This window comes from Vanacampus margaritifer, chromosome 11 (assembly GCF_051991255.1).
Source record: "Vanacampus margaritifer isolate UIUO_Vmar chromosome 11, RoL_Vmar_1.0, whole genome shotgun sequence".
In the NCBI taxonomy this organism is placed as follows: domain Eukaryota; kingdom Metazoa; phylum Chordata; class Actinopteri; order Syngnathiformes; family Syngnathidae; genus Vanacampus; species Vanacampus margaritifer.
Window position 1 is genome coordinate 1,524,948 of NC_135442.1, and position 19,021 is coordinate 1,543,968.

General features: G+C 41.2%; 1 long non-coding RNA gene across 2 annotated transcripts; it reads right to left on the reverse strand.

Moving 5' to 3' along the window:
• Positions 1 to 4,278: 4,278 nt before the first annotated feature.
• On the reverse strand, positions 4,279 to 15,287 carry LOC144060580 (uncharacterized). Of its 2 annotated transcripts, XR_013295951.1 has the most exons (3): positions 14,986 to 15,287; positions 12,579 to 12,638; positions 10,504 to 12,420 (listed from the first exon to the last, which is right to left on the reverse strand). It is a non-coding gene; the product is annotated as an uncharacterized LOC144060580 (long non-coding RNA). The 2 variants fall into 2 exon arrangements; XR_013295950.1 differs by lacking the exons at positions 10,504 to 12,420; positions 12,579 to 12,638 and adding an exon at positions 4,279 to 4,980.
• Between the last annotated feature and the right edge of the window lie 3,734 nt (positions 15,288 to 19,021).

A 19,021-nucleotide genomic window follows, 5' to 3' on the forward strand; every position in this document is an offset into this window, starting at 1 on the left:
CTATTTTGTATTCTTCTTCTTCCACTGAACTGAACAATGTTGCTATCGCGGACGCATCGTCCTCCGACAACAGTATAGCAACTGCACTTGTTTGTTTGTTGTTCATAGCGTAATTCAGCTTTTGTTTTTTATTTCTTTCGTTCATTGTGAAGGAACTCACCAACACTTTCTTACACTGACCTAATAAAAGTCATTATAAGATATGCGTTATTGTCCATATTGTTGTGGTGCGTTTAGGTACGCTTGCGCACAATTTACTAGTGCTGTCACTATCGAATATTTGTTCATCGATTAATCAATCAATTTAATCGACTAATCAGATTCATTTAAATTTTGCATTGAAGTGTATTACAAAGCATTTTTCCTCTGATTACTGTTTATCATATAGTGATTTAAAAAAAAAAGGTAGATTGATGTTGAACTATGTTACCGATTCGGTCATTGTTTTGGAAAGTAAAAACGGATGTTTGCAAATGTCTTATTTTGACTAAACACAGAAGATGAGGACTACAGAAATCCGTGAACAATTACTGTTGATATGCTGAACTCAGGATTTGGACACATTTTAAATACAAAATGGCTCCAAACCATTACTTGATTATTGAAATAGTTGTCAATTAATTTGATAATCGATGACTTGTCAATTCATTGATTATTTTTTTACAGCTCCACAATTGCTCCAAATGCATATGTTTTTGTTGTTCATCTTCAGAGGTGGCAAATCCAGGTCCACAAAGCGAAAACCCTGCCACAGTTTGGCTATATCCCCAGATGCTAGCTAGCTAGCTAGCTAGCTAGCTCCCTAGCTAGCATCAGCACCAAAATCTGAAACCCTAATTGGAAACCCTAATTACAAACCCCAACACTGGTTTAAAACACCCCTAATTTGAAACCCTAACCCTAGTTTCAAACCCTAATTTGGAACCCTAACCCTATTTTGAAACCCTAACCCTATTTTGAAACCCTAATTTGAAACCCTAACCCTAGTTTGAAACCCTAATTTGGAACCCTAACCCTATTTTGAAACCCTAATTTGAAACCCTAACCCTAGTTTGAAACCCTAATTTGGAACCCTAACCCTATTTTGAAACCCTAATTTGGAACCCTAACCCTATTTTGAAACCCTAATTTGGATCCCTAACCCTATTTTGAAACCCTAATTTGGATCCCTAACCCTATTTTGAAACCCTAATTTGGATCCCTAACCCTATTTTGAAACCCTAATTTGGATCCCTAACCCTATTTTGAAACCCTAACCCTATTTTGAAACCCTAATTTGGAACCCTAACCCTAGTTTGAAACCCAAACCCTATTTTGAAACCCTAATTTGGAACCCTAACCCTAGTTTGAAACCCTAATTTGGAACCCTAACCCTATTTTGAAACCCTAATTTGGAACCCTAAACCTAGTTTGAAACCCTAATTTGGAACCCTAACCCTATTTTGAAACCCTAATTTGGAACCCTAATTTGAAACCCTAACCCTAGTTTGAAACCCTAATTTGGAACCCTAACCCTAGTTTGAAACCCTAATTTGGAACCCTAGCCCTAGCTAGCTAGCTAGCTCCCTAGCTAGCATCGGGGGCTAAAGCCAAACTGTGGCAGTGTTTTGCCACCTCTGTTCATTTTCCAAAATGGCCAAAGCAATGCATGTTTTGATCTTTAGAGTTAAAAAAAAATCAACTTGAATAAAAATAGAAATAAACTTGACTTGACTTCCCCCAATTGCATTCATCTTGGCCCAAACAAATGAGCCTCAGGAGATCACGCAAGAGTTTGGAACGCCGTCTTGCTGTCTATTTTCCAGCCCACCGCTCGCGTTTCACATTCCAAATCTGCTCTCAACTCTCGACAAATCCCAGAGAAAGCTAACGTTGTCGTTCGACAAGCTGCTTTCACGGGTCCAGTCGTTCGCTCACTTGCACCCTCGCCATTTCCACACACCGCCCGCCCGCCCGCCGCCCCTTATTCCCCATATGGAATTTCTTGTGACCCTTATCTAGCTGTTAAGCAATGTGGCTGGGAGGGAAGGGGCCGTTGTGGGGGGGGGGGGTCAAAAAAGGGTCAATGAAGATGTTTCCTGTTGTTTTTCGGGAACTGAAACGTCTGCGTTGCTTTCTCTCACACTAACGTCATACAAATAATACAAAATATGGTTTGACACACAAGTTTGCAACCATTTGTCTGCAGTGACATTTTGCTGTTGGAAGAAATCGGCTTTCGGGTCTATAATCGTATTAACCAATCCGATTAAAGGCCTTTAGTCTGCCGTGTGGCCCCACGAGTCTACGTGATCGTCCATTATTTAAAAGAGAAGATATTGATGTCACGAAAGGCAAAGAAACTGAAAACCGTATTCTTCATTTCCTTTTTTTCCCATTGGTGTCGCCTGCCAACAAGGCAAGGCAGGCGATTGCTCTGGGCGCCTCAGCATCAGCTACGCCACAGTGGCCAAGTCGGTGATCGAAAGCCAAGAAACTCACTTTGATCATGTGGTGACCCCCATTTTGAATCCATTGTTGTGGAGAAACGCTCACAAAAAAAACGTTTTGCACCGCGAGATGCACAGGTGCAGATCTTTTGAGAGTCTGGAGTACGAGGACGGGTTCGAGGACGGGTTCATCCAGCTTCCCGCTCCTCGGGAGACCCCCAAGGAGATTTAAGTTGAGCGCTAATAATAACCAGTTCTCAGCGCTGACTTGATTATGACGCTTACATTCAAGTCATCTTTTGGGGGGTCCCAACGTGCCACAAACACCCATTTTGGGGGGTCCTGACTCCTGAGTACGAGCCGGCAAAATTGGAGGAGTCGTGTTGGCCGATTGTGGCGCGATGTCGATGTTATCAGTGGCTACTGTGTTTATTTCACACAATTGTTTAAGAAGATAACCTACAAGCAAACACACATTTTTGAGACGATGGCTTTTTAAATGTACGCATTCTGATTTGCGTCCGACATGCCGTCGATTTGGATTTTGTGGCAGGACAGAAATGTCCTGTTGCGTTTGAGGGCTGCAAATGAAAAGTTTCTTCTCAAACCGGGGTTGACGAAAAATCCATTTCCAAAGCTGCAGGCCTGCACAATTTGGAATCAGCCCTCCCATGAAACATCTCCGGATCTGAACTCGTTTACTGCCATCAATTCATTTATTTCTATTCGATTAACCATTTTTTTTCCTACTTTTGTAAACAAGATTAAGAAAACGTCTTAATGTTGTAATAAATTGCATTTAAAAAAAAAAAAGTTTAAAAAAAATGACTTTCTTGCTTCAACCTTTTGACTTTAAATTCCTAAAATCAGCAACTTTTTCTTGGAAACTTTATCCTCATTAGATTAAACCTCCATGTTTTTAAAAAGATTAGAACTTGTTTTTCTTTTTCTTGAAATAGGACTTTATTTTCTTGGCATTAAATTAGGTCTTCACTCTCCACATTTTTTTTCTTTGAAAAAAAAAATGAATTTCTTATTATGACATTACATTTGTTTCTCAAAAACTTATTTATGACTATTTTTAATATTATTCCTACGGGTTATGTTTTATCGGCGTTCGTTGGAAAAACTTTTCCTGGGCCCGAGAAGATAAATAAAGAACTGAGTGTAAGGAATGCAGTCACCATAAATACAAAATGTGACAGACATGAAGAAGTCGATGTTCTGATTTCAACACGTCCTCGCGGCTTTGGAAAGAAAAGTTCTGTGTCAGCAACTGGCGAATCTTTTTGTGTTGGTTTTGGTGCCTGCGAAAGCGCTTTTGCTCGCGCGTCCATCTTGAGGAGCTTCCGGGAAGCAGAAAATCGCCGTCAGACGTCGAACTGCTGGTCGAGCTGCGGGGGGAGCGCGATGACAAGCGAGTCCGAACGCAAAGTCGGAAGAAGGGTTTCTCCTTGACCACACGCACGCGCACGCACACACACGTGTCATTTATTACAACGCGGGTCTGCAAGGACTCACGACGGAGAGTTTGGGCAAAAGTGACTTTTTCACTTTGTACACAAATCGTTGGCCCGCCAACCCATCACGTGCACACACACAAAAAAAAACTTAATTGTCTTGCAAAATTGTCTGCCAGCGCGTCGTTGTGGAATTTCGTCTCACTCTGACGTCATTGCCTCCAGGGTCCGACGCCGCACTTGTGGGGATTAACAGGCGAGTGTTGTCGCACAGCCGTCTGACAATGAGTGACAGGTGGGCGTGGCTGACTGGCAGAGGGGAGCCAACAGATTAGAACAGCTGTGGCTGATGAAGTGCTGCCACCATAAGTGAAAAAAAAAAAAAAAAATTAATCTTGAACATGACCAAACGTCCTTTTACTCCAATCTGCCGTACGTATTTGTGTCCTTGGAAACAAACACAAAAACATAAAACCCTAATTTGATACCTAAATCGAATTAAAACCTCATTTAAAACCAAAAGTGACAGCATAAAAAAAACACACACACACACACACAAATCATAACCATAAAACCATAATCTAAGTTTAAAAACCCTTATTTGAAAACCCAACCATAGTTTGAATCCCGAATTTGAAACCCTAACCCGTTTGAAACCCTACCTTGAAACTATAAACCCAGTTCAAAACCAAAATTTGAAACCCTAACCCTTATTTTGAAGCCTGAGATCACACATTACAAAGCTGCCACTTGACTGTTTTCAATCTCTTTATCAAAGCTTTGCAAGGTGTAAACGAAACCTCAAACCCACCACCACCGAACCCGGCGAAGCCGCATCGGCTCTTCGGGACAACCTGAAGTCATGAAAACATTTGCCAAGGTCGCGAGTGTCATTCATCAAGTGCTGGTGTTTGGTCGACGCAGACATTTGAAGCGGGTCGCTTGAAGAGGAAGACGCGGCCTGTTTATGGAGCCGAGTAGTCGGGCCGTCTGATCGGGAGAGCAAACGGCAAGTCCGGCCTCCGCTATCACTCGAGGAAACGTCTGGCCGGCCGATGACTGAGTGGCTCCGCCGGCACGTTGACGTCTTCCTGCAATTGTCGTGGACATTTTCAACATTTGCTCAAACGTAACAAAAACCAAAGCACGTTGGAAGAAAAACACATTAGGAAAGTCAACATTCGCCGAGCAGTTCCTGACGTCGGCTTCGTCGGAACCGCCGGAGTCACGAGAAAGCGCTTTGGGGTTCTCCAACTTTTTGAGTCCTGAGGCCGTTTTCTACCCTCCTGTTATGTTGTGGGTCAAAAAGGACCCACTGCAAGTTAAAGGACACGTTAATTAATTTGAAAGCTAAAAACGTGGTTAAAACCAAAATCTGAAACCCTAATTACAAACCCCAACACTGGTTTAAAACACCCCTAATTTGAAACCCTAAAACGAGTTTAAACCCCTAATTTGAAACCCTAACAATAGTTTGAAACCCTACCTTTAAACCCTAAGCATAGTTTAAAACCCTAATTTGAAACTCTCGCTGTAGTTTAATGCCCTAATTTGAAAGCTAAAAACTTGTTTAAAACCCCAAATCTGAAACTCTAACTCTAATTACAAACCCCAACACGCGTTTAAAACCCTGATTTGAAACCCTAACCCTAGTTTGAAACCCTATTTTGAAACCCTAACCCTAATTTGAAACCCTAATTTGGAACCCTAACCCTATTTTGAAACCCTAATTTGGAACCCTAACCCTATTTTGAAACCCTAATTTGGAACCCCAACCCTAGTTTGAAACCCTAATTTAGAACCCAACCCTAGTTTGAAACCCTAATTTGGAACCCTAACCCTAGTTTGGAAACCCTAACCCTCTTTTGAAACCCTAATTTGGAACCCTAACCCTAGTTTTAAACCCTAATTTGAAACCCTAATCCTAATTGGAAACCCTAATTACAAACCCCAACACTAATTTAAAACCCTGATTTGAAGCCCTAAAACGAGTTTAAACACCTAATTTGAAACCCTCACAATAGTTTGAAACCCTACTTTTAAACCCTAAGCATAGTTTAAAACCCTAATTTGAGAGCTAAAAACTTGTTTAAAACCCCAAATATGATTTAATTTGATTTAATTACAAACTCCAACACTAGATTAAAACACCACCAACCCTAGTTTGAAACCCTACTTTAAAATTCTCTGAACTCCGTGTTTGTGTGTCTCCTTCAAACTTCCTGTGCAGGATTGTCTCCATAGAGCCGATTTAAAAACGGAAAAGCGTTCTATATTCACACTCAAGTGCTGTGAATGGGAAGCTTCGCGCTAAGTTGAGGACGTGCAGTCGCTGTTCTAAAAATAGAAGTCAACTCCGATGCCAAGTTCTTTTGTCCCGCGAGTTTCCAACACGGCGGCACAGATGAGTCATCACAACAATGAGTCACATGACCTCTGAGCCCACTTCAGGTGACTGTCAACTCACGGCAAAAAAATAAAATGTGCTCTCACACCATTGGATTGATTATATAAAAAGACACAAAAAGCAGCACACACGCCTACGGATGAAATCTTGATCGCGGCCCGCGTCAGGGAAAACCCGTTCCGCGGTCCCAATGACATCATTTGCTTTACTTAACTAGCAAATATGTGCATGTGCAGTAACAGGACACACGTGTGTGTGTGTGTGTGTGTGTGTGTGTGCTTACTGTCATTGTCAAAAATTCATATTACTGATCAGTCCACATATCATCGGCCATTTTTACTCATTATTAACTCATTTAAAGTCAAAAACAGCTTCAGGACAAATCGTTTAAATCTCTAAAAACAAGGATAATCAATTAACACCAAGGATCATTTATTTTTTATTTTTGGAGGCTGGAAAACAATAACTCAATGATCATTTAGCATTCGAATGCGTGTTATGTAAACCGTAGCAGCTGTCGTTTTGCTTGTTGTGGACGAACCCGCTCGACATAATTCCTTTTTAATGAGCGATCTGTGATAAGATCAGGCAGATGATTGCAAATCATTCCCTACTACAGTGTTTTGTTTAAAAAAAAAAAAAAAAACACACAGTGTTTAAATTAGTGTTGGGGTTTGTAATTAGGGTTTCCAATTAGGGTTTAAAACTAGGGTTAGGGTTCCAAAATAGGGTTAGGGTTCCAAAATAGGGTTAGGGTTCCAAATTAGGGTTTCCAAACTAGGGTTAGGGTTCCAAATTAGGGTTTCAAACTAGGGCTAGGGTTTCAAATTAGGGTTTCAAACTAGGGTTAGGGTTCCAAATTAGGGTTTCAAACTAGGGTTAGGGTTCCAAATTAGGGTTTCAAACTAGGGTTGGGTTCTAAATTAGGGTTTCAAACTAGGGTTGGGGTTCCAAATTAGGGTTTCAAACTAGGGCTAGGGTTTCAAATTAGGGTTTCAAACTAGGGTTAGGGTTCCAAATTAGGGTTTCAAAATAGGGTTAGGGTTCCAAATTAGGGTTTCAAACTAGGGCTAGGATTTCAAATTAGGGTTTCAAAATAGGGTTAGGGTTCCAAATTAGGGTTTCAAACTAGGGTTAGGGTTCCAAATTAGGGTTTCAAACTAGGGTTGGGTTCTAAATTAGGGTTTCAAACTAGGGTTAGGGTTCCAAATTAGGGTTTCAAACTAGGGTTGGGTTCTAAATTAGGATTTCAAACTAGGGTTGGGGTTCCAAATTAGGGTTTCAAACTAGGGCTAGGGTTTCAAATTAGGGTTAGGGTTCCAAATTAGGGTTTCAAAATAGGGTTAGGGTTCCAAATTAGGGTTTCAAACTAGGGCTAGGGTTTCAAATTAGGGTTTCAAAATAGGGTTAGGGTTCCAAATTAGGGTTTCAAACTAGGGTTAGGGTTCCAAATTAGGGTTTCAAACTAGGGTTGGGTTCTAAATTAGGGTTTCAAACTAGGGTTAGGGTTCCAAATTAGGGTTTCAAACTAGGGTTGGGTTCTAAATTAGGGTTTCAAACTAGGGTTGGGGTTCCAAATTAGGGTTTCAAACTAGGGTTAGGGTTTCAAATTAGGGTTTCAAACTAGGGCTAGGGTTCCAAATTAGGGTTTCAAACTAGGGTTAGGGTTCCAAATTAGGGTTTCAAAATAGAGTACAGCTGCGCCCAAAGATGCTCATGTGGAGTTCAAGCTTCATCAGATTACACTTGAATGAGACGAAAAAGACATTCCTTGCGCTTTTTGCAAACTGAAACTAATGTTGTCCAAAACAAGAAGGAGGGGTGGAAAAAAAGGACATCTGGACCCGACAAAATGTAATCAAGTCTTCCTTGGGCACAAAATGTCACGGGCTACCTGGCGCTGCAGAAACACACGCACAAACATGACTTGGTAAGTGCTGATGGCCGTGATTAGCGGCGTCGCTGCGCCTCGTAAAACGCAGCTCGCCCCGTCGAGCCCGCAGGCTCGTTACTACGTTATGAGCGCCGGCTTATTACTAACTCATGCGTGTCACGTCTTTTATCGAAAAAGAACATTTTGTCATTATGAACACATTTGTTTTGTGACCAGCTAGACTCACGGCAAAAGACAATCAATCCCTTCGATGCTCTCTGATGTTTTCAAAATGGTTGCATGTTTATTGCAATCTGTTTCCCGCGTGGTATTTTTGCTGATGTTGTTGCTCATTTGCATATGAATGAGGTCATTTCCACTCATTTGACTCAATATCCAATGGGTTGAAAGTCCCACGGAAAGTTTATCTTCAGCCTACGGACGGAAGTGTGGAACTGCCAAAGTTCAGTCAACCATTTTGACTTTGAATTCATTTCAATACGTTCAAACGTACTTATTTTTGCCAAACCGAAATCATGCACTGCAGACATTTAAATCACACACATTTAAATGAAATCATAAAACTCATGAAATAATGGGTTGTTGTTTTTTTTAACATATTGGTATTATGTAGGCCACATGCTTTAAAAAAAATAAATGTTCTATTTACTTGCGCGTGCGCCAGTAAAACCCGGCGGCATTATTAGCAATATATGCGCTATGTTTGTAGCATTTAGCCTACAAGTACGTTTGAACGTACTTGCGAGTATGTTCGAATGTACTCGTCAGTCAAAAATGGTTGACTCCGCATTGGCAGTTCCAAACCTCCGTAGGATGTCCCGGATGACAATGTCAATGGCAAGTCATTCTGTGCTAAGTGCAGCGTGAAAAGGACTTAACAGGAGAGTTGATCCGGTGCATAATGTGGCTTCGGGGTGAAAGAAAGTATCACACATCTTCATTTGTCTCATAAAGCCACCGTTCCTTTCATGTCTTCAGGACCAGCGCCAATTAAAAAAAATAAAATAAAAAAGGAATGATCTTTCTCATAAATACGTAAGCGCTTCACAAGGTTTGTTCATGATAAAAGACACGCAAAGTGCGCAGCGTGACGCTTCCATTATGAATGAGCGCTTACCAGGCAAGCACAGAACAATAGAAAAGAACTGTGGAAGTTCTTCCTGTCCCTCGTTCGTCCTTTCCTTAGAGAGAGAGAGAAAGAGAGAGAGAGACTGTGGGTGTGTTTGTTTTGTAAAAGTGGGAAATGGGGGACGGGAAGGGGGCAATGAGGATCTGGCCTGCTGTCCATCTGAGAACACAGGAAACCGGGGGAGCAAAAAGGAAATAGCCCAACTTTTTTCTTTTTTTTCCTTTCTTGTTTTTTTTACAGGATACCAGTCAGTGTCTGCTCAGACTTGGCCGATTGTCTGCTGTGAAGACAAGTCGATCAAGTGGCATCGATGCCGGTCGCAGGTGACGTCGCAACTCATCAAAAGGATTGAGTCGATTGAGAAAGGAAGACAATTTTCTCCTGAAGTAATCGAGTACAAGAGATTCCTGCCATCAACAATCGAATTAGCAAATGAAATTAGCCCCATATGAGAAAAGCTCCAACTCGATTGTGTTATCGCCGGTCAATGTTTGCTCATTACAAATGACTTGAATGCCTTCAAGTGAGAGGATTGTAACGTAGGCCGGAAGAAAAAGGTCTTGGATTTTATTCATATTATTATTGTGTATATTATTTTTTAATTACTTCATAATTAACTCAATCACTTGCAGCCATTTTGGCTGAAGCAATTCCCTTCCCTCCCGGCTGTTTTACTGGATTTTGCCTGATTATGCACACAATATTGTGTCCTATTGCTAATAAAAACATGAAAGCTACCAAAAGAAAGATTTCTATCGATTTCCCTTTTGCAGCAATTAGCATTAGAATATAGCTAAGTGTCATCATTATTCACAAATCTGTTTAAAACACTGTGCAAAGAGCTTTTTGCAACATGCAGGGATGTGATTTGACCAAAGTGAAATTATCTGAAAATTTAGCCCGGGGTCTGGGGACCGCTGGCACCCAGCTAGGTCCAGGGCAGTGCCCTGGTGGGGGGACACGGGGGGCTTCGGCCCCCCGGAGCTCATGGGTTTTCCGTGTTTTGAAGTACTTTCAATGCACTCACATGACAAAGAAATAGACAAAACAACAGCATAAATTTTCAATGTATATTGAACTATCCCATATAAAATGGCAGTTTTAGTCAACTCAAAATCAGTCACATTCAAAAACATTGGACTGCCTTTGCTTTTAAAAACTATCACTGAGAATATCATCATATCTAACTAATGTGATTACTAAGTTAACACATAAATAATGTTGAAGAGTTCAAATTTCATGAACAAATAATTGTATCATGACCAAATGAAAAGTAACTCATATTAGAGCATACCACAAATGTCTTTGTTATAGCAGAAGATGTTATCTGTCGGAGTCATGTGCATACACAATGAAATACAAAAAAAAATAAAAAATAAATCGGATTTTTTTTTTTTGGGAGGAGATAAAAAAAAAGCGGAATTCCGCGAATTAGCGGAAAAATCACATCCCTGAACATGGCCCTGGTTGAGCTCTTTTACTCTGCTGCCACCCGCTGGCCGTTTTTGGAATAACTACCATTGCTTCAAGCATTCTTTTCAGTTATGAGGCTTCTTGTATGTTCTAGCATAAAAAAAAAAACGTGTTTGGGAGAAAATGCATTAATATAACATGATTATGTTATTCCGTTTTAAATGATTTTTAATATAATCGACTAAAAATGTCCTACTGCTATCTCGGCCAATCTCAATAAGAGCACTTTGTTCAACTTTGGTTGTATGTGCGTGCATACATCGGCTGTGAATGTAAGACACGCGGTATAACCTCAGCCCTTCCCTCCGACAGCGGATGACATTTTCACCAGATCATTTGTCACGACTTGAGCAGCGGAAAAGTTCCAGACTCTGATCTAAGAGCAATCCAGCCCAATGAATCCCAGATGGAAGCAGCGAAAGTCCATTTGAACCGCAGTGTACATTTGACAAGGCGGTGAACTCGAGCGTTGCCGAACAGCCGACGACCTCCTGGCATATGTTTGTTGAACCTTTTGTCACGCCACTTCCTGCTTGAGGAGGGCGGAGGAACACGTTACACGCTGCACAATATGAAGAACAAAAGGCCACCGCGCCGGATCCGGGAAGGCTTAGGATTTTGTTTACAAGACGAGATGTATTAATATCATGCGGCGGAATGATTAGAAACATTCGCAGCTATTTTTGCGTTTAAAACAATACCACATCCCATGTATAAATCATTGGGGGAAATTATAGGAATGCAAACAATAAAAGCAGTAATGGCTGCAAAACTGTTTTGCGTTAATGGCTATTTAAAGGGATACTTGACTCAATGAGCCATTTTCAGCAGTAAACAGTTCATATTTTGTCCAGAATGAATTGGATAACATCATTATTTCTCGTGTACAACTAAAAACAAATGTTTTCACTTGCTGTCGACTGAAGATGACATCACCGGAGCTGAGGAAGTAGGTAACAACCAACCACAGCTCAATTTGCTGACCAAACCCAAAAAACAGGTCGTTACCTACTTCCTCAGCACAGGTGGAAAACGGTAAAAAAAGAAAAAAAAAAATGTTTTGAAAGGTATTACTAAAAATCATGAAGTTGTCAAATTCATTCTGGACAAAATATTAGCTTTTTACTGCTGAAAATCTCCCTTTTTAAAGCAATAATACAACTTCAGCTTCTGCTAACTTAATGCTAACATATAATAAAAACACGATTTCCATGCTAACAGTTAGCATCAATCGGAAACACAGACAGTTGCACACGTACTTAAAAACAACCACACAACTTCGCCTTCTGCTAGCTTAACGCTAACATATTGTGGCAACCTTTGGGAGGTGGGTTGCGGGTTTGGGTAGTTTCTGACGGCGTGTACGGGCTGTGAAGGCATCACAGACTGCTGTTAATTGTACATGAAAAATCATTAGTTACCAAAAGTTACCAAATTAATTTGGGACAAAATATTAACTTTTTCCTGCTGAAAATGTATCAACGAGTCAAGTATGCCTCCACCAAGCAAATCATTTTCTAAAAAAATACACAACTGTTCCAGTGTACAATTGTTAATTCAATAATTGGAAAGCTTTTGGGTTCTGGGTTCGAGACTCTGCTCAGCTTCTGGTCTGCAGGTTTCATTTCCTGAAAAGAAGAAACGACTGCTCAATGCCAAGAGATATGAGTTTTTACATCATCCTTACTTTCTTGTTAAGGTGTGACAAGGTGTGCAAGCATAAGTGGTTAGGTTTAAAAAGAAGATTTGTTCTTTATTGTTCCTAACTTTTGTAAAAGGGACTCACGGCCACGAATGATCTCCATGTGTCCAGCGTTACATCATCCACGTGGAGATCTTGCAGTTCCTTTTCCAGTAATAGAAAGAAAAGTGAGGCCCCTAATGAGAAGATTTCCATTTGCTATATTGCAAGTTTTATCAGTGTTTCATTACTAAATTCTTCAATGGCTTAAGGCGGAGGAAATGAAGAAGAAAATAATAATACATTATTGCATCGCTTGGGCGTAGAACAAAGTTCTCGCACTGTTGTTTGTTTTCTCTCACTCTCTCTCTCTCTCTCTCTCCAGTTAGTAAGGTCATCATCAACAACAGCAGCAGCTGCAATGTGTTATTCAGCGACCTGGTCTGAGGAAAATCTGGGAACAGGAAGGAAGTCACGTCGTTCTGATTTGGCCGCTAAGGTTACAAGTGGGTCAGTGATGACAGGGACGTAATTGAGCAAAAATATGTGCAGGATGTCTTTGCATTGGACGCCACAGCAGCCGTTCCCTTTCTCGACATGGCTTATCCTGTTCAGCCTTTGCCTGCCGACTTTGGCTGACTGCACCCTAGACTGGTTGCAGGTCAATAATAGCAAAATAGTTTGCTTCCATCGAGAGGGCAATGATACATATTCATTAGGATCTGATGGTAACAAAAGTTGGTGCGGTCCCAATCAGAAATAACAAAAAAATCCGCCTTTTTCTGTGTGTTTATTAGTGCATGAATGTTCCTGCACGACTATGACAGCGGTATAATGTGGAATTATTTATTTCCCCGCGCATGGATGGGAAGGCTGAGTGGGCCGGTCAAGAGGCTGACATGCTTTATGACCAGCGACCGTTGGCCAGCAGCGTTACATAAGAACGAGCATTTGTGCACCAGGTGCTGATGATGAAAACAGACAGGAGAGAGGAATGGGCTTGTGAAACGGGCGGCCGGGCCAAGAACACACATCGCGCCTCGTCCCCGGGGAAGAGAATGTTGCAGGAATTAGGGGGTAGTACAAATAAAGTATGCACTTTGGGTCTGTTTGCTTTTTATTATCTTGCTCTATCGTTTTCTTCCCTGCAGAGATTCGACTGAGAAGTGTGTTCATTTCTAGCTTAGTAAGCGGAATTGAAAACATTGACGGTTTTAATCTGGTTTCATTTTGTTGATGAAAACTTGCAGGTTGCAGTCAAAGTTGATATTAATAATAACCCACCATGCGCGGGACCATTAGGCGTACCTTATTATTAGGTGAGATATCCATGATATAGTCTACGTTAAAACATTAACTCATTCACTGCCATTGACGGCTATAGACGTCAAAAATTCATTAACTATTTCTTATTAGTTTAACATATTTTTCCATTTTTGTTAACAAGAGTATGAAAACCTCGATTTTTTCTTTATTGTACATTTAGAACAGATATAACGTTTGTGATTAATCGTGAGTTAACTAGTGAAGCCATGCGATTAATTACGATTACAAATTTTAATTGCCTGATGCCCCTAATTTTTAATAATCTTTTCTTTTTTTTATATATATATATATATATATATATATATATATATATATATATATATATATATATATATATATATATATTTTTTTTTTTTAAATTTAAAAAAATTATATAAGGAAAGGGTGATTCCAATTTTTACCATTTTTAATTGTAATTAATCGGATGACTTTACTAGTTAACTCACGATTAAGCACAGATTTTATTTCTGTTCTAATACAATAAAAAAAAATCTAGGTTTTCATACTCTTGTTCACAGAAGTGGGAAACAAAATTTAATTAATAGAAATAGTTCAAATTAATTTTTGACGTCAATGGCAGTGAATGAGTTAAGGTGCACCGGGTTATAATGTGCGTTATCTTTGAAGATCATTGTATGCTAAATACTTTACTCGAATTGTACCGTATGATTTTCTAGATTTAGCGCTTTTATGCTAGGTTCCGACCAGACATGAAATACTGGGTAGTGCCGTGTCTCGCTTGCTTTTGTTTGTCATGCAACTACACGCTTGTTGCTCCATTAGAGAGAAAAATAAAAAAATTAGCATTTCTAGTCAGTCTGGTGAAGGTTAGCAACTCCCTGAAAAAAAAATAAGGGACACCTCATCGGCAAGGACAGCCGAGCTGATTGCCTTCAACCTTGTTGGCATGATTTTTTTTTAGCAGGTGAAACAATTTTTTTTGAATATTTACACCTGATTTGAATAAGATGATGAACTGCATGTACAGCAAAAAGATGTGCGTATCTGTTTGAACTTTTAATAAATGTAAGCTTGTGTGTTTGTTTATTATTCATCAATGATTACGTTTATGTATTATCTATTTTAACATACTTGTCAATCAACTGTTTTCCATTGGACACAGATATTCATTGCACATTTCCATATTAACCTTGATCAGAGGGTTAAAGAATCATTCTTTACATACCATATCTATCGCTGGCGTTGCCTGGTGAACAACAACGTTTTCTGGGGCTCCCCCAGTTTAGTTGTACCTTGTACAGTATTCTGCATGTATCCTGCACGGCTGCACCACTGGACGCGTGTTGCTTGAGGCACGTCAGTCCACCATCGGGGCTTTTTGGTACAAGTGCGCCAGCAGACAGTAAAGCGTGCTTGATAGATATTTTCTCGACCCATTTGTTCTGCTTCCCAGTACTTTCGGTATTTGTATGCCTTTTTTCAGAGTTGTACTTCTACCGCGGGTCGGATTGCGCTCTTCTATGTACTTCCGCAAGCAACATTATGTCGACCAATAAAATGAGCGGATTGTGCGTCACCATACACGTGACGAATATGCTGTCAGCTCATTGGTCACAGAGCAGGAAGTCCTTTGAACGTTACCTTAAATTGTCACAAAAAGGACACTGTTGCTCATTAATTCCATTGACATTTTACGGACTATTTTTGATTCTCACGGTATTACGGTACAAAACGCGTCCCTTGACAACTCAATATGGGACGCGTAATTACATTTCTAAATACAGAACAATACCGTATTTTCTCTCTCTTGTTTTAAATAACCCCAAGATACTGCGTAGGTACTGGGGAATGTCAACAATGTGAAAAATCTTCATTCCTTATTTTGCTCGTTAGTCAGGTTTCCATCCAATTGTTTTGAATTTTTTAAGTGAATTTACTAAAAATGGTCAATGGTAAATGAACTGCATTTATATAGCGCTTTAACTACACCATATGTATATATATTAAATGTGAAAATGTGTTGAGCACTTTTGTGTTACAAATACGAAACATCTCTTTGCAATATGCAACAAGTGCTACGCATATATTGCATTTGAAGACCTAAAGCAAATACCTCAGTCGACTTCCCCTCATCACGTAGAACCAATTCAAAACACGTGTGCGCCTTTGTTCTGCACACACAGTCCAATTTTCTTTTGGGAATTTCCAGCAAACACTTCCTGGAGGCTCAGACTGCATTCAACGTCCTCGCCGGCCAAGACTGATCCGCTATTCCATTAGCAGGCGCTAAAGATAGCCTCGTCTTCCTGACCTCGCTGCAACCCCAACCAAGATGATTTGCCTCAATTAAGATGACATTTGAACATTGGCCGCAGTTTCCCGTCCCGGCGACTGCACGTACACGCTTTGCATCCCGAGCTCCCAATTAGCGCTTTCGCCTTATTCCCAGAGCCCCTGGGCCCTTTTGTCCTTTGACATGCAAATTGGCAATCATCTTATTTCTTGACGTGTATTTGTTTGAGCGGGTTTCATCACCGATACACTTTCGAGCAAGCGTGCGAGCTGACATCTGCGGATGTTGTCAAAGCCCGACCCTTATCTCTCCGCATTCAGGTGGCAACGCGCAAACACGGCAACTCAAACACATTAATCCGGCATGGAAAGTGCTTCCTTTTATTTGCACAGCTGAGGCCCGGGGTCACCTTGTCTACCAGGCAGTCGCGATGCACTTGGATGGGCTCGGACGGACAGACGAGGGACCTCGAAAATCAACATGTGAGTCGCCGGCTTCCTCACAAGATCGTTTGATTTTCAGTTTCAGATCTTGATATACATCATAACTCACCGGGTTTGATATTGCGGAAATAGAATATAGAATCGCTGGGGTCAATTGGAGACCGCCTTTCCACATTTATTCAGGGGGATTGTCCCACACTGTTGTCATATTTATGAATGAAATACGATGGCATCCGCCACATGGTCCACACGTCTGCGGAGCGCCAAATCTGCCTGCCTGCGCATCGGTCAAATCCACCAAAATCGCGTTACACCACCCGTGCCACGAGTTAGACCTGATTTTACAGAGTCTAAAATGTCATCTACTTTGTGACACCAAATTGGAGGTTTTTGGACGTTTGATGAACATGTTAATGACATGTTTTAAGGCAGAAAAAAAAAACATGTCGGCTTTAATCCCCAAACACAATAAAGACACATTAAAAGCAAGTTGATGTCAAGCTAAATCGACCTCAACTCAACCCATACCACAAAGTGGAATATGTGTGCAAGCCATAAAAGACAAAGTTAAAAGTCAGTATTCTTTGCTTGCATTTAATGTTCCATATATTAAAGAAAGCAGTGCAAGAAACAGCTGCTCTGCATTTGCAACCCCAAAAGGCATCGAAAGACATTCCATGCCTACTTTATGAGCAACATTTGTGTTGTGTATGCACAAGGACGCATTCCTTCATCAATCTGACTTTATAATATTTGTCGTATTTTTTCTAGTTTGACATAAAAGACAAACAGACAAACAAAAAGCACTCTTTTCCTCTTTCGTTCCTTAAAATCAAACGCTATACATTGCCATTATCTATCCCCAAAAAAGTATTACTTCCATTCTAACAACATGGAACTCGAATTTGAGCCTTGCGTCCCGGCAGATTGCGCAAACCTCAAATGTTTTGTCCCGAGGGTAAGCAGGTCCCATCTCGGCGTCCAATTTTTGTATGTATACATGCATGACAATCAATTAGGGTGAGAATCTCGGTGATCCGGGAGGGACTCAGGGTCGAGCCGCTGCTCCTCCGCGTGGAGAGGAGCCAGTTGAGGTGGCTTGGGCATGCCTCCTGGACGAGGTGTCCCGGGTACGTCGCACCGGTGGGAGGCCCCGAGGACGACCCAGGACACGCTGGAGAGACAATGTCTGGCCTGGGAACGCCTTGGGATCCCGCCGGAGGAACTGGTTGAAGTGGCTGGGGACAGGGAAGTCTGGACTTCCCTCCTAAAGCTGCTGCCCCCGCGACCCGACCCCGGATAAGCGGATGGATGGATGCGTGGTATGACAACCACACAGTCATAGCGACTGGGATTCACCTGCAAAAAATTGCTCCTCAAAATCAGTAAATTGCTCCTCAAATGAAGTCATTAATTAGCGAAATTGCACCTCGAAGAAAATAGTTCTTTCGAGCCTTGACGGCATGGAGACGTTTGGATGCGGATGTTTCACACGTCCTCTGGACTGCAGCCTCTTGATGTTATCGTTGCAGACACGCAACGCGTTGTAAAAATCAGCGTGCGGTCTCTGCAGCAGGGCCACAGGGCCGCGAGAAAACGAGAATGCATCGAGCCCGCCATACCATCGCTATAACGAGGTCCATAAACAAAATGTGGGAAATGAGATGTCACTTGAGGAGGAACAGAATCAGCCTGGGTATCAATAGCCAAGCCACTTCAACCACAAGCTATTTCTGAACTCATTCACACCGAGCCGTTCTATTTTCAACAGCGAGCGTGTGCGCGTACTGTACGCGCGTGATTGCTCTTTACAGTTGTTCATTCGGAAATGGTGTCCTTGCAGGATTTTCTGCCCGCAGAGCATCAAGTTCATCTTCTTGCTGAGCATTTGAGATGTTTACTAGTGTGATGATAAAAAAAAAAAGAATCAATGTGTTCCTGTGCCTTCAAAAGTGACTTGAAACACTTTGATTACATAAGAGCGACTCCAATTCTTGAGATCAAGATTAACAGCCAAAAGGTGGAGATGTGTAACTCAGAAAAAAAAAAAGTATCAGCTTTATCGGGCAATTATGTAAAACACAAGGATTTGTCTTCACTGATATAACCCCACCAAGAAACAACAATGAAAATGTCCAAAAGACAGAGATAGAACGGGATGAGATGAGAAAATGGATGATAACATTAAGAAGGGGGAGCACAGCACGAACCTGGAAAACAAAAACCAACACGTAAAATGAAAGCGGTGAAATATCAGTGATGTGTATGCATTGTGTGGAATCACGAATGTGTAAGCGTCAAATGTCCCAGCTGGCACACCAAAACATATCGTCTCGTTGACATGGAGGCGTCCTCTGCTGGCTCATCAGGAACACGCAGCACCGGAGAATGCATTTGCCCTTGACACAAGACCGCCTTTTTAATTCTACCATGCTGTGTTTAGATCAGTTGTCTGTGTCTTCCTGCATTTTGTGTATTGTTCAGAACAACTTATGTGTGGGAACGGGAAGGTGTAAAAATCAGGG